Genomic DNA, 17,207 nt, shown 5'->3' with positions numbered 1-17,207 from the left:
AAGAGAGTACAAGAGTCAGGAGAGTCTGTGCCGAGTTAGGTAGGCGAGTTGTGTATACTAGCAGTGTCCTCTGAATACAAAACCTTTGAAGAACAGATCATTAGGGACCAGTTGATGAAGAAAACAACCAACAAAAAAGATTAAGAAGCATTATTATCCACCCCGAATCTAATATTACAAAAAGCCTTGGAAATTGCTACCAGAATCGAGAGCACCACTTCACATATGGAACAAATGTCAGTGTCTGACACAAAATACCAATCTCAATTGCCAGGCATGTTGGTTGTCAAAAGTAAGTATAAAATGAACAGGAAAAAGAATGAGCAAGACAGGGCCAACACAAGTGATAAAGCCAACAAGAAACCTCCACCCAAATGTTTAGAGTGATATAGATGTGGTAATGCATCTCATCTAGGCAATGACAAAGTGTGTCCTGCTACTGCCAAAACATGCACCAAATGCATGAAAAAGGACACTGGGGGAGTACGCGGGTCACCTGGAAAAGCGGGTGAAAACAAAGTACATATAATTTAATCTAATTAATGTTCTCGAAGTTTATTTTTTTAAATAATAAAATGCTTACAAAACATCACATTCTGCACATTGTTCATGGCAGGACATACTAACTTTTCAAAAAGATGCAGTGTACACAAGTCCTCACAATAGTTAAATTGTAACAGGACAAATTACATCCAAAATAAAACTCTTTCAGACACTTCCCTTCCCACTCCATGTAAGAACCTAGTGTTGGGTTAACTGGGAAAGATGCTGCTACACCTCAAGCACAGATGACCTAATGATGCAGAGGAATGATATCTTTACCAGAAGTGCAGAAGAAAAAAGGTACAGGATTCCTTTATTCGTCCCTAGTCTTATAGGAAAGTTGCCAAAAAATACTGCTTCACAATAAAATAAATTGTACATTATAACCCTTGAGCATGTGCCTCAATTGTTTGGAAGTCAGAACCCGTAAGAATGGTCTTCGGAATTCATCACACTGTTTTGTAGCAAGTACTGTGCATTCTCAATCTTATCCTGTGTGCCAATGATGGTAATTATCTGATCTTCTGATCCTTCCAACTGTGCGTCTCTTTTGATGGAAGCTCCTGATTCAGGCCTTTTTTGCTTTAGTCTTTGCCAATAATAGAGCCCACTAAATCTTTAGGAATGGTTACTTGTGTTGTGATGACAAGCCCACCAATATCATCGTAAGAACCAGGCCCCCCATATCCAGATGCACCCATTGTGTCATATTCGCTAGGTTGGCCAGTGTCATAATATGTTTGGGAAGACACTGCATCATATTTGGCGGGACGTCTTCTCCTGTCACCTCATCAGGTAGGTGGTGGTGATGGTAGAGGGAGATTGTGAACTCAGTTACCATCTCTACCCCTACGGCCAGGAGGTAATGGAAGAGGATCCCTGCGAGGACTCATGTCATCATAATCTTGTTTCGTCTGCTGGCCAGGAGGCATACAGTCAAAACCTCAAATGAAATCCCATTGGACACCCCCTTCGATCATCACACATCATTGTGAAGCCCAGTGCTTAATTTGTCAATAAAAACGTGCCGGTGCCCGAAGCTCTTCTGTGAAACACGTAGTTGCTGCAATTAAATGTGAAAACACACAACATCAAGGCAGTGTAATCCTAAAGCCTTCTCGGGCCTCTTTAATCCATTTACAGCCACTCCCTCCCCCTTCAGCTCACTCTTGCAGCCTTCTGCTCTCTCCCTTTGAATTTTTTTTCATTTTTCTCTTCTCCCATCTTTCCCATATGTGTCTTTTGCTCTCAGAAAATGCCTGATACAGAAAACTAAGCGCCGGCCCCCCAAAATAAGTACCGATGCTCAGTAAACGGAAACAACAAGCACAAATTAAGCATTGGTGAAGCCACTGTAGTCGTAGGTTTCGTCATAGAAATTTAGATCATATGACTGAGCACAACCTTTGATTAGAGACTCAAAAATAAGGTCATGGGTAACTTTGATGCATTCAACAACCCTGATGGGTTTTTGACCGATTATAATGATGCGATCAGTTGACTAACTGCCTCACTCCTAGAAGAGCCTACTGGTAGTCTGGGGGTTCTCTCTGAGCTCCTTGATTTTCGCACCCTTCACACCGATAATTCCACCTGTGAGATTTTGGTGAATCAATACCCTTAGTTCACAATCAAAGTTGCTTCCTTTGTAAAGTCGGTACTCTTCCAAGGTGGAAATTATTTTCTTCAGTATTTCTCCTATTGTTTCTATGTCTGTGCTGATGCTCAATATGCACTCGGGCCACTGCTGTCTGGGACTGAAACACTGGCATTGTAGTCTGTCCTTAGTACTCTGATGTTTTTGATACCTTTCCCCTTTACTACTCATGCATTCTTGCTTTGTAGCAGAATGCACAATTCTACCTTCTCATCAATGTTTCTGGATCTTTTGAATGCCTGTTCTTCCTCCGTATCCTCTGCTGAGTGCTTTCTATTGGTATCTGTGTTGGAGAGTTCTTATTCAGACTCCATGTTTTCAACCACGTTCTTGATATAAATGTAGCCTCACACACTCGCTTCAGCCCACACACTCTCAACAAGGACGCAGAGAGACTGAACTGGAAGAGGAAAATACTTCATATAGGGAAGAAAACGAAGCTCTGGCCATGAGAGGATCAAATTTGATTGCTCGCAGGGAAGTGGGAGGAGTAACAGGGCAAAGAATAAGAAGACCCTTTTGCTTAATGAACATAAATGGGGTGGACATTAAAGTAATTACAAACTCTGAGTCACCATTCACACTCGTGAGTGAGAAGAAATGGAAATAACTGTTTCTCATCCAAAGGGATCTGGGGTGTTCCACAATTCACCCAATGGGTTATGGGGGTAAAACATTGAACATTTGTGTCCAATTGTGCTGAGAACATGTTCATTATGAGGAGTCTTCTCAAGAAAAGTGTCAGTTTTGAATGGAGTGATGAATGTGCTAAGGAGTTCAATCAAATTAAGAAAGATATAGCACAGGCCATTTCCCTCAAACCATATGACACTAGGGACCAAACCATAATCATGACAGATGGTAGTCAAAGAGAGTTAGGAGCTATGCTCATGCAGCATAGAGGGGGCAAGAATGAAGTGGTAGCATTTGCTTCCAGCAGCTTGAGGGAAGCTGAAGCAACCTATTCCATTATTGAGCACGGAAACACTGGCCTGTTGGTGAGATATTGTCCACTTTAAACAATATCTTTGAGGCTCAAAGTTCACAGTGAGAGTTGACCACAAAACACAGCGCACCATGGCAGTAATTAGGGAACTATCATCAAAATGTAGATGCTAATTCAGAGCTTTGCAGGATTAGCATCAAAAATTGTGATGCTAATCCTGCAAAGCCCTTTGAGGCCCATGGTAAACAATGGTGTGCCTCCTTTTAATGCGTGCTCTGAGCAGGCATTAAAAGTACCGAAAAAAATGATGCAAAGAAATCTCTTAGATTTCTTTGCGCCATTGTTTCAGCCCCTCTAACGGGGGAATGCCCTCTTTGCATATATTATGCCTGATGCAGGCATAATGTAGCTCAAAAATTTACAAAGTGGTGCAATGCATGCATTGCACCACTTTGTAAATTTGATGCTGCTATTTTTGGCCTCCTTGGGCCACAGTAGCGTAAACAAAAATGCCCCTGAATTTGCATGTAGTCTGGAAAGCCAATTGGAAGGTGCAATGTCGGAACAGGAATGGAGAAGTGCATTTGAGAAACATCAAGAGATCTAGAATGTCATCAAGGGCATTAACTGAGGCAGGTGTAAGTGGAGTGAAAATAGCAGACCCATGTAAAATATAAACATGTATTCAAAGAACTATAAATAGTTAATGGGTTATTGTATCGAGGCACTTCACTAGTAGTTCCAGAAGCTATAAGAAACGAAATACTCACATTAGCACACAAAGGCAATATTGGCACGTGAGCCATGGAAAGAAGGATCAGAGAAATCTTCTTGTGGCCAGGGTTAGATAAAGATGTAGAACATTATGTGAGAGATTGCATGAGTTGTGCCATTAGTGACAAGTCACAAGTAACTGTACCCAGTCCAGTAGAAACAATTGCTGTACCCAAAAGGGCATGGGCCAAAATGGCCATTGACATCATTGGCCCTATGGTCCTTGCTAAAAGGATTCCCGAATATGACATAGTGGCCATAGATTTTTACAGCCAGTAGCCTGAGGTCAAGTTTGTGAAAGTTCTCAATTCAGCATCAGCAACAGAATTATTTTTTGCCGGAGAAGGGAATCCTGACGAGATTTTGTCAGACAATGAATGTTAGTTTACATCAGCTCAATTTGAAGAATTTTTAAGGTTCGCGGACATAAAACACAATAGAACATCCCTCTATCATCCAAGAAGCAATGCTTTTGTTGGGAGATTTAATAGCGTGATAAAGGAAAATGTGCAACTGGCTAAAGCTAGTGGATTGAATTGCAAAGTAGAACTTTAGAAATTGTTATGGGCTCTGTGCACCACTTCATATGCAGAGACGGCTGTGTCTCCATTTCTATAGGAGAAGGGACTAGCGCCTGCTTCTAAAATGTTGAGAACAATGATGAGAAAGTTTGAAATACCAAAGGAAAAAATAAAGCAGGTAGAGAAGAAAAGAGTCATGCACAAATTGAATACACTCAAACACAACCTAAACAAGTTGTTTTTAAAACTGAGATTGGGGGATGATGTAAGAGTGAAGTGCCCCAGAATCATTCCTAAAGGAGAATCTACATTTTCAGAGTCTACAAAAGTAGTAGATGTAAGAAAGAGTGCAGTGAAACAAGAAGATGGTAAGTGGTGGAACACTAACAGGAGTGAAGTGTCTCATTGACACATAATTACTGTCGAAACTGAGTGCAAGTGTGGGGAGTATGAAAGAGTGGCACGTCCATCTACATCCAGAATGACCAACTTGCCCAACAGGTTCCAAGATTACCCTATGTGACAAATTTAACATTCTAGTGTTTAGCGTATGGCCAGTATGAACTGCATTTCCATAAAACAAGATGCTGAACTTCTAAACTAGGGGCCCCCTGTACGTGTCCAATATATATAGGTTGTGATTCATGTATTTTTATTGTTGTAACATTCAGTTTCATATTTACGAACAAAAGTTATTTGTTTGCTCTAAAGGGGGAAGATGTTTTGGGCTGTGTAAGTCATGTAAGAAGTAGTCCACAATTCTATCATGCGCTGTTTGTCATATGCTTGTGAAATGCTGTGGATGGAATAAGGTTCAAGAACAGAGAAGGTGGTTAGCGGTTGGGACGCTACAGAGATGTGGTCAGGCATTGTGGGTGGCTTCTTCTATCCTGCTGCCTATTAATACGTACTTCTGACTTACCTGTGATGCAGCATTTTAATAGTTGCTCACAGGGTGGGAGTCCAGGGGACCTTGTTGGCTCTAGCGGGACATGCGCAGGATCAAAGAAACCTCTTTTTTTTTTATTTGACCCAAGGACATGAAGACTGAGTCACTGTGTGCTGAAATGGTGACTGCAACATTTCTCCTCATGTTGCTGCAAGCCAATCACAACACAATCTCCAGTGGAGCAAGAAGAATGATGGGAGAAAAGCCCTCTCAGCCAATCACATTGCTCTATTATTTGAAGGTGCATGATCACAAGCTTCCTGCGAACATAACCATCCAGATAGACAAATTTTGAACCTTAATTTCTCAAAAACTGCTTTACACCAAATCACAAAAACCAAGCTTTCTGGACCAAGATCTGGATTTCTGCCAAATTTGGTGTAATTCTGTTTGGCCATTTTCTGTATCACTGTTCAATTTTTCTATGTTGAATTGCATGTGGAAATTGCATTTTGGGACTCCGCTTTTTGCCGCCCCCCCCAACTGATGGATCATTTTGAAACTTTCCAGGAATAAGCTAGGCTGGGTAACTTTTTTTAAATAGTTTTAACAAACCTTTCCTGGTGTATGATCAATTTCCCAAACTCGTGAATAAGTTGGAATATGGGTTAACTAGATAAATACATTTCAATGTAGATGTTGTTTTAGGGTATGTCACTTTTCTTGATATGGGAGTACGCTTTAAGGAAGGTTCCATCAATAATAATTTGTTTAAAAAATAAATAGTGCGGTTTGCTACGTTTTTTAAGTGCTGGTGCTATGTAAACTAAAAACGGATTGCAATAAAGACAGTTTATGAGAATTGCATTTAGTATTTCGAGTTAAGACATTTATTGGACAAAACTTAACATCTGTGAGAAAAGTTTCTGAACGACGTCTACAATAATGACAACCAGGGCACATCATTAAATAAATTCATGAAAGTTTTGAAGAGCTACATTACTATATGAATAGAAACACGCTAAAAAGACAAAGGTTTGGACTTTTACAAGCATCCTGTTACAATCCTTTCAAAATATCAATCAACCATGCAAGAAAAAAACGATATTAGGCCATAAAGGCTGTGTTGTGAATAGATGTAAATTAAACTTGTAATATTCGTGATTTCCCCTGAATTCGGGCATAAACCAGGACTACTTCAGACTTACTCTTGAAATACAGGAGTACTCCAAGAGTAATACACAGCTAAATCTTTGCAAAATCTTTGAGAATCTGGCTGATGGGTACATAAAAGTGAGGAAATTCTTTATGTGATAATCTTATTTGAGCCGACCTTCCAGAAAAGAAGGTAGGAGAAACTATTTGTCAACACTGAAAGAAAGTAATATGGTAATTTAACGGAAATACAGTTTCTACCCACATATGTGTGAATAGATAACCTTTAGTAATTGTTGTTCTGATGGCTTGTTTTTGTGATTTATTTTATTAATGAACTGCCCAAGTGGATCAATTTAAGTAGACATCTTGTTCAGAAACGTAGCTACCTGGAGAACAGGAATGTATGATTACAATTAAAAATTCCAGCAGCAAGGTACATATGTTTTATTTTGTTGGGATTTTTATAAAGCTCTGCCTAACAATGTGCAGTAGTTTAAACCCACTCTCTGGATAGGCCTACATGCAAGAGTCTGAAGAGATGGTAATTAAAGCAGGGGGAAACAGTTAATCAGTCAATCAGCTGCTTAATGAGGGGCAATCATCTAGTTGTTCAGCTGCGATTTCGGGCCTTATATCTGCTAAAAGAATTACAGGAAATGTTAAAATACAAGAGGCTGAGTAGTACATTACACAGCCAACAGCCCTGGATTCAATTTTCATATATTTTTTTTTAATAACGTTGTGGTTATGGAAATTCACTGTTTGAGATGTGACACAACATCTCAACACTGGTCATTTGAAGTGATCATTGGGAGTAATTCACTGCCTTTGTGTCTGATAGTGAAGAAACTACGATAGTAAGTTGCTAGGAGAAAACATTGTGTTTAATTGGCAACTGTAGATAGATTTTAAGCAAAGAATTGTCAGTGAAAACTTTAGGTACATATTTTAGGAATGTAGAGGTTTCTCAGAAGTGATGTGGACAGTGGCAATCAGGCAAATCTCTTATCTGATTAGAACAGAAGAGAGCAGTATTACAAAGTTCACTCAGCACACTTTAGGGAGGAGATGAGTACATGCCATTAGTCAATTCTAGACTCCACAGGAAAGTGATTATCCCAGTCCTGGAATAGCATAGGATGCTGTGGGTCATTTATGATAATCAACGATAGTGCGCTTGTGAAGATACTTGTAAAAGGTACTTATGAAGATAGCGATGGATCCGCCAAAATGGGCACAGCACTGTGCGGGTGTCTCATTTCTAGAATGGAATGGAACGCTTTGGGTCAGCGCTGAGGTTCATGGGGTTTCCACCCTGACAATGAGGAGCATTACATGTCTTTGCTGGGGAGCACTAAAAGTGCTGTCTCTGGAACCCACAGTTAGCATTGCATAGGCTGAAACATGTCAAGATTGATATTATGTGTCATAGCCCTTAGTGATTGCTAATACATTTTCTGTAAATCAGGAGCAAATTTATTTGATCAAGCTGCCTTTCCCGAGCACTAGAACATCATAATAGGTACATTACAGGATCACAGTTAATAAAAGGAGGACTCGGTGAATGACAGCTGCACCAGCACAAAAAAAACAACAAAAAAAACAATTTGGCGTGATGAGAGAAAAACATTATTACAAAGCGATCAACATCAGTTAAAAAAAAAAGACATTACAATCACAAACTAACGTTGGTGAGCATAAATTATTTACATTATTTACAATGTAAAACAAAACATTCTAAGATTAGATAAACTCACGAGTCACATCCCTTCTATCTTTCCACACTGCATACCACACAAACTCTGGCCAAATGAAGTCCATACCTAAATGTAGCCAAATCTGCTGCACTAACAGTGACTCGGATTTAAAACCCTCTCTCAGACGAGACCAGATGTGCCCTGCTGAGCCCATGATACCCTTTTCATAGATGTGCCTCGGCAACTGGGCCAGGATCTGGACTACTGCCCCTTCCCTTGGGGTATAGGTACGGCACACTGTGCAGAACTCAATCAGCCATGTATCAGTCCCTTGGTACAGCAAACCCTACAAAGGATACGACTGAGGTAACTTTTTTCGAGCAAATATGGAATATGACATGGTGCGCAAATTGTGTTCACCTGCATTCATGAAAATCAAGAGCCTATAATCCGAAACCATAAAAAAATACTAACTTCTGCTGAATACACACCATAGACATATACCAATCTTTACTCTAATACAACAGCATGAAGGAAGAGGCTATTGATCTCACTTCGCGTTTCTTAAACCCCAGCCTCCCCCAATAACACCTCTTCCTACTAGCACTCATGTCCCTCCACTTTCCGGTTCCACCAGAATTTCCAGGCCCAGATGCCCAGAAATGAAATGCTGATTATGTGCCCCTCTGTGGCTGCCCATGCCTGCTTCTAATCACACTGTCGCCCATCCCAGGGATGCACTTTTTATTCACTGGTGGCTGTACGTGTGGATTCCACTGCTAGGAGGGGCTGTGTTTCACCACTATAGCTTTGTAAAACTAGACCAGTTCTTAGGTGTACTGGTGAAGGTCTTTGAGTTCAGTGCTGTAGTGGTTGGAATGCTGTAGGTAGGGAGGAATACATTGCTTTGGGGCCACTGCATGTAGATACAACGGATGGTATGGCTTCGAGGCTGAGGGTGGCATTGAAGTGCATGGCAGAAGGGGTGTTGCATTGAAGTCTTACAAAGAGCTGTGAGTGTGTTCAGCAGGGAAATAGCAGGAGTGCTGTGGGTAAATGGCCGGGTAGATTTTTGGAGCTGCAATGTGAGTGCAGTGTGTGGTTCACAGAAATAGATCTTAATTTCTGCCCAATAAAACTGAAAATGTGCCCTGTACGTTTTCTCCACTCTGCTCTCTGATTACACCATATGACCTGTTATCATCTATGTGAATGCATGATTTGCAGCCCAATTCACATAAGCTAGGGATAAATCCAATATTTGCTCACCTCCCCCCTCTGAGCCAGGCATAACAAAGCAAAATAGACAGTATTTGTTACGTTTCAAATTATTGCAAAACATTTTCAGATTTTTATAACAGAATAGTCATACACAGTTCTTATAAAATCACTCCAGGCCATTAATGATTGATCGTTTCAATTACACCACTATCCCTTTCATTGCAGGACAACCAACCTGTGCCCCGGTATTTTAGGAGAATGGCTCTATATAACCGCCCTACTGGACTGCAAGACCTGCTCTTATGCTCCCTCGACGTCCATGTTTTGCAGGGTCCCTCTCAGAGAAGACAGAGGATAAAGCACTGTGGCCCACCAACAACAAGATGTTGACTACCCAACTGCTGAAAGAAAACAGAGAGTCGAAATGCCCCAGATAGTTCCCCAGTGTGTGGTAACAATGAAAGGAGAATTTGGGGCAATTGTTCAGTGAAGAGAATTTATATCCCACTACCGCATAAGTACAACCCAAAAGAACAAAATAACATTAATATTTCTAAACGAAAAAGAAGATGCATTCTTCACCAAAAATGTGCTACATGAGGTAAGTGTTGTTGTGGCATCTGCCTGGCTGACATCATGGCTGAGGAAGAAGCTCCCACAACAAAACCAAGGTGGAGCACAGGAAGCAACAAAAGGCCCAGGTCAAGGTCACTTGATCTCGGTGCCTTACTCACCTTCCTGTGGTCCAGCCCCGACGTCACTGTGCATGCGACGGTATATCTAGACCGCTCAACCTGGGCTGGAAGTAGCTCATGGTGGCAACCCAGGCACTGAACTAAGGCGGTGGGAAGATTGAGCCCATTCAGCGCCTCGTAATCCCACTGTGGTTTCATGCAGCAACATGCGATCCCATATTATTTAATATATTTCAGTCATGCATAACTAGACGAAACATATAATCTAGCATATCAGCCGCAACTCTTGCAGTGCTCCCTTACTGTGACCCTTGCAGTTATTATTGATGATCTGCAACATGCTGTTAAATTGCTTGATCTAGCTGTGATTGGGAAGCTTTTGCAGTGGTCTAAAACCACTTCAGGACAAACTTGTACCTAAAAATAAAATCATAGTCATAACACATTCAAAGTCAATAAAACAAGGTGCTCTTTCGACAAGATACTTTTAAATACAAAACTTGTCAGCTATAGCACCAATGGAAAATAAACCATGATCTCTCCAACTTTGGCAAGAATATCTGAGGCATATGGAAATATATAAATTGGAATTAAAATAGTGCACAAAACTTATTACGAAGAAAGGATCTTTTGACTAAAAACATTTCTAAAGGATTACTTAGATTTGGCCAAGAATTATCCTCTAACAGTGTTTAAGTTTGTAGGAATAAAATATCAGTGGCTTTGTGACTATGTCCCTCCAATATTTCAGGAGTAAAGAAAAGAAGACGTACGACAACCAAAATGAGGAAAATTTGCTCCCCCAGTGTATCGGAGTTAAAGCAAAAAAAAAAACATGGGCAAATCCAATATGTTGTGCTTGTTGACTTATCGGCTCTTCTGGGAAGCATAGCCAAACGTTAAAATGCTTCTTTCCAACTCCACAAAGGAGAGAAATGGTTCAGTGATGTGGCCACTGCTGCAGGCCTCATTGTTCTCTAGGTTCATGTGTGAATCCTAGCATATGTGTGCACATGCATCACCAAGCCTTCAAAACAATGTGAGAACCATGTTCTTTTTTTTTACCGGTCTAAGATGGTGTACATCAGTAAATAAAAAAATAAATTGTATTTGTACGAAAGGCCCAGCAGCTGCATTTGCTGCAGGGTTATCCAAAACATTAGAAAATAAAATAAATCAATGACTGACGTGGATAGAGGAGCTGGTGGAGGTGGATGAGACAAGTAAAGGGGAGTAAAGAGGTAGGGGGCAAGGGAGCAACTGAGGCATACCAAATCACTTCAAGCAATGTATAGTGACCCAACAGCAAATGTCAGCGTGCCCATGCGAGTCTGCGTGCGTGTGTGTGTATATGGTACAGCTAGGAGTAAGGGAGTAAGGGACCAACTCAGGAGTAGGTTGAGGTGACAAATGAACGGTAACCAATGGGCAGGTATTTGAGAGGGGGGAGGAGCATAACACGAGAAAGATTAAGGAAAAACATTCACTTTAGTGGAGTGCTTAGTGAAAAAAATAAAGTAGTTCCCTAAATGTGGGCAGTGCAGGGATACAATTCAACCAGTCAAAAGGATGGTTTAGAGGCTGTGCTCCGGGGGAATGAGACACACAAGAAGAGGAAGGCCAGCCATGGACTAAGAAGCAAGCTAATGAGAATGGCATCAAAGCTAACCAGCCTAAGCAATGAGCCAGCTCTAAGCCACTTCTAAGTTTTGGTAAGGTCCACAAGAGGCATTTACTTACAGACAGCTAAACGCTGTCGGGTAGGTGAGACCTGAAAATGCCCCATTTGGGTAATGAACCACTTTTAGCCTGTCACTCATGGTTGTGTGTATACTACACCACCCCAGCAAAGGTTATCTGGATTCAATTCGAACAAAGCTGCATAGTATTGTGTCTGATATCATACACAAGTTTAACAATGGCATTTTAAATGGCACATTAAATAATTTACTTTGGATCTCACAGCTTTAGTACATTTTCGCTCAGTTTCTCAACTTTGTCAGGCAAATTGGTGAAACATGTTACTGAAAAGCAACTACAAGCACTAGAAGACTCAATTACGTTTTTTCAATCTTACCAAAGAGGTTTTGACCTGGTAAAAATACGGAAATGATTGTGCTCACTGTTCTGAATGACCTGTGGTTGGAGGTCTATATGGACTATTTTTTTTTTTACATTTTGGTAGCTTTTGACACCTTCGATGTCTCCTACTCCTCGGATGACCACACCTAGTTCATTATTGGAGTTGTTGCCTTTGACTGGGTTGCAACTTTCTTTGCTGATCATATGCAGTTTTATTAACAACTTGTTTATCTGTACTTGTCCAGTTCAGTAAAGTAAGCCTCAAAGATGCATATTATTATCAGTACTATTTGATTATAACTAGGGCCAGTGAAATTATGTGGCAGGGGAGCACCAAATTATGCAAAAGTGTTGAGTAAATTATGCGGCAAGAAAAGGTAAATTATGTGGCTTAAAGCAGAATTTTTTTTATAGTATTACTTCATTGTTTTATAATCTTTATACATGAAAATTAGGTTTTCGGCAAGTATTTCACCTCATTACACCAGTTTTAACAAGAAAATATTAAAACAGAAACTGAAAGTTTACCAGTTTTGCAAAGGGAGTTCCACTGCGCGCAAAATGTGCTCCAACATTTCAGCAACTTTTGATCCATTTGACCTGAAAACATTTTTTTGTTCAAATCTGCAGATTATGTGGCAGATGTTGTTTTGTGTGGCAATTACAGCAAATCCACAATTATGCGAAAAAAGCTACGGCTTCAGAATTGCCTAATTCCAGTCGCCCTGATTATAACTGCAGCCACCTGTCACCTTACTGAATAATTTTGACAAGAGTTTTTTTTTTTTTTCTTTTTTTTTTATATATCTACGATAGAAAGAGCCTGACTAGCCCGGTGGGTAGCATGGACTTTATGTCACAGTACTGAATGGCCCTGATTAGATATGGAATGCCAGCATGTTTTTATCTCAATAACACCAAGACAGAGATACTGCTGACTAAACAATGCTCTTCTCTTTTGGCATCCATCGTCTGGGCGGGCACAATTGGATCATACCATTCTCTGTTAAAAAACATTAGCAAAATTAGAATATTAATCGAGACTGATTTTCCCAGATTGTCCAATTTTAAAAAAAACTGCAATTGTATTGTTGCACTTGGCACCTTATTCCTTTTCTAACATCGAATCATTGCATTAGGTTGACTAGTGAGTTCATAGACTCCTTAATGTAATATACAAATAACATCTACCTAGGGGCCACAGTAAATGCACTATCCTGTCTCCAGAGTGCAACAGCACACTTAGTTTTGGTGCAAAAGAAATAATAATTCAGACCTCTCATCTCTCCACTACTTAGCAGAGAGGAAAGGGGTAATATTTAAATCGTTCTGAAATGCAAATTATATTTTGCCATGACATAGCAGCAGTGTCTGCCTGAGTGGAAAGATACAACAGTATACACCTATCAGATATACCAGGTCTATAAGGGAAACAAGATGTGTGTGGTCAAACTTAAGGCTGGCTGGATCAGGGGCTGCGCCTTCCGCATGGAGGCCACTGGAAATGGTCACCACTGACGCTCAGGAGGCAGAGAAATCTCTATTCTTCCTGGAAAGTGTTTAAACCATGACTTTACGCCAAGGTAATAATCCAACGAAGTCTCAGTTTTCTGTTGTATAGGTTATATAAGGTTAAAAGGGATATATATCAAAAGATATCAAAAGCAGAAGCCAGCTTACAAGAGGTGCAGAGGTTCACAACTTTGTGATGGTCTAAGGCAGCGTTATGAATTTTCAATGTTTTTTTTTTTTGCTTTCCTCGCATTTGACTGAAAATTGTGGCCTTGGTGAGAATCTAGCTCACAAAAAAGTAATCTTGCAGAGAAAAGGTCTGCATATATTATCTCCTGTAGCTAGGTTAGATTAGAATTGTAATGTGCAGAAAAGCATATCGGTGGCGGGCGAACTAAAACCATGAAACAATGCAAACTACACAATCGGCTAAAATCAGGTAGTTCACAAAGCCTTTATATAGTTAGGCATTTGAACACCTAGGTGGGCAAAGGCACCAACAACTTGCTGCCCTTTACTAATCTTCAAGACAAAGTAGGGGGTGAGAGGGGTTCATTTGAAAGGTAGTGTGAGATGCATGGGAGTGAGATGTGGGACCAAGCTCTGAGGGATGCATTTGCTGTTTTACATTCATTAAAAAAAGGGATGTGGAGCAAAACATCCAACCCGCGTGGGGCACCAAATCACTTTGAGATAACCCTGAATAAAGGTCCCCTACTTAATTTATTAATTCCATATTGTAAACATTTTTTTTATTTTAAGTATGAATGTTGGCTTATCCATGTTACACTATAAGATGTACTTTGTTATGTAGTTAGTATGTTGCACAGATCCATTTTTACATTACGTGGTTCTTTTTAAAAACTGAAATTGACTCTGGTAAGTATTCTGCCACTGAAGTCATGGGCTGTCTCAGTAGTTTTAAAAATGCAACAGTGTTTCAGGCTCGCTTTAATTACTACCAAGATGCTCGAGTTTTAATTATAAACATAAACCAATGATGCTGAAGAAATTTTCAGAGTGGAGGAATTGCCATCTGTGTTAGGTCGGTGACAGGGATTGTGAAACACTCAAGCATCGCACGAACAAGTGTAGCAAATGAGAGATGCCCATTCAATAGAAGAGTGGTAGGGTGTGGTATATTGCCAGTAGTCCATTTTGAAGCACAGTGTCACAAATAAATTGACAACATATGGTGTGGCAGTGGACTCTCCTTTTCAGTCAGCATATTTACCATTGAAGTGGCGGCTACATTTGCACAGAAGTGCCATACTTAGGAAAACTATACAGCGCACAAATTATAATGTGTGGAACTCGGGTTTCAGTGAATATTTTCATGTGTGACTCACCAAGTGAAGTGTCTTGAATGGTTTTGTTCTTTTTTAAAATATTTGCCTACATCCCATTTTAGAAGTACACAAGAAAGTGATTCAATGTTGCTCCCCTAACTGCAGATATATTTTGTAATTTTGGTACAGTTCTAGTTTTGTTTTATGATTGATAGAAATTAACATCCTACAGCCTTTCATTTCACACTCAGCAACATTGTGACATAGTTCAGGTTACAAAATTCTCTACCGTTGCAGTGCGAGAGAGAAAAGTAAACACAAGTCTCCATTTTAAAGGAGTAATCAGCAATTTGTCAGAAGACAAAGCCTAACGTTTGACTTCTGTGAAAAGATGAGAATAAAATCGAAAGACATATTCATTGTTCATTCACCTCCTCACCTCCAGCGAGTTTATTTTGGGGGTGCTGCACCCCTACTTCCAGCGCCTATGTATTAAACTAACGGCTGCAATCTACTGATGATGAAATATATACAAATAGACTTGCCCAGAGAACACTCAAAAGTTGCTTTGAAAAAGTGACTCAGCAGAGCTGATTGGACCATGATTTGAGTGCCATGTTTGATCACTTCAGAAATCATATTCTGTGATTCCGTTTAAACTGCGCGGTTCCTTCTAGCAAAACGTAATTACTCAGGCGAGTCTCCTATTGATTGATTACATTCTACATAACATCCCAATCAATCATAAAATGGGTCAAGCTGGATTAACCCCCGCTTCAGTCGGACTCAAAATGAAAACAAGCCCTGGCAAATACGGCCAAGTCAGCTCCACCCTGCAGGAGGCGCAATTTTAACGGGCCATGGGGACAGGGGTGGGCCGTGGGGACAGGGGTGGGCCGTGGCAGGCCATCCTTCTCTGAAAGCGGCCCACAAAGCCAGCAGCCGCCCGGGAAAATACCAAAGCGACAGTCACCGTAATCCTGATATCTGTGGAAAGTGCACCACTGTGGCGCTATTATTCCATATTGCGCAAGAGCGGAGAGAGACAGAAAACTTTAAAAAAAAAACAGAAAACAGAAAACCCTCTACTGTGCCATCTCGTGACTTTCGGTGAGGTGGCGTCTCCGACCCAGGCTAAGTGCGTATACCCATAAAGTAGAGTTTGGGGGTGCCTTTCCAATGCACCTGTTGGTTCCTCGGCATCCCCGAATACATATGGGCAGTACCACAGATCGGAACCCCTACCCCATGGGATACAATAAAACAGTCATCCAGCACTTTCGGTGCAAAATGGCGGCTTCCACGGAGCACATCTTTATAGACAAAACGTCGTATATGATGAACCCAAAGAAGCTCAAAACTGTTTTTTATTAATTGAATGTACACGCTAAAGAGACATGACATTATTTTGCGCGAATGGTAGCAGGAGTGTTGCATTTTATGTACTGCACCATTTAATATAGCGCTTCTTACCCATACGTGGGGCGCGGAAGCGCTTGTAGACCCCTTCTAACATGGAGCAAAAATATGGCAGAGCGAAGAAGAAATTATGCTTGCATTGCGGTTAAATGCTAATAAAATCAGACACGGTGAACAGCTGCGTACAGCGTGAGCATCCCCATCGTGACTCTCTTTTTGTACGAAAACCTCTTCCAATAAACCCTTAAATTCGAAATAAATAGTAAGGAAAGATACCCATATTTTTTGGTAGGGGGGAGTGATGGATCTTAGTTGACCTACAGCGGTGTGTGGGGCAGAAGGGAGGTTGAGAAGGTTCAGAGGTTGTCCAGTTCTGAAGATCTGGTCAGGCTCAAGTGCCAAGACACCAGCTGGGGTATTTGTATGCGCTATAAAGACCATCAATACGCGCATTTGGATAAAATGTGCAATAGGAGCAAATATAATAGAAACATATGTGCTAATGATTAGTACGGACCTGTGTGGGTCGGTGTGTTTATGAATTGGTAAGATATTCTCATTAATATTTTTATAGAACAATTTATTCAAGAGAAGCATCTGTGTAAACAGCTGGGCGCCCTAAAACCCTATAACCATTCGTAAACGTTGCGCCAAAAAGAGTATCATCCACGAAATCCGCTCATGCTTTATTTTTTAAAACAAAACGTATTTTTAAATGAATGTGCATGCCAGCAAGATGCTCGGAGGGTTGACACTACCGCGGTCGTGGCAGCGATTTAGAAGGCACGGATTCGTATTAGGCAG

At 40.6% G+C, this 17,207-nt stretch overlaps 1 long non-coding RNA gene and 1 pseudogene across 5 annotated transcripts in view; both read right to left on the bottom strand.

Moving 5' to 3' along the window:
* LOC138263152 (uncharacterized) overlaps window positions 1-17,207 on the bottom strand; it is a 241,335-nt gene that overhangs the window by 190,053 nt on the left and 34,075 nt on the right. The window lies entirely within an intron of this gene.
* Window positions 1,877-16,500, bottom strand: LOC138269958 (heterogeneous nuclear ribonucleoprotein K pseudogene; annotated as a pseudogene).

This window comes from Pleurodeles waltl, chromosome 2_1 (assembly GCF_031143425.1).
Source record: "Pleurodeles waltl isolate 20211129_DDA chromosome 2_1, aPleWal1.hap1.20221129, whole genome shotgun sequence".
Taxonomy (NCBI): domain Eukaryota; kingdom Metazoa; phylum Chordata; class Amphibia; order Caudata; family Salamandridae; genus Pleurodeles; species Pleurodeles waltl.
The sequence above is the reverse complement of the archived record's forward strand: the minus strand, read 5'-3'. Positions and strand labels throughout refer to the sequence as shown.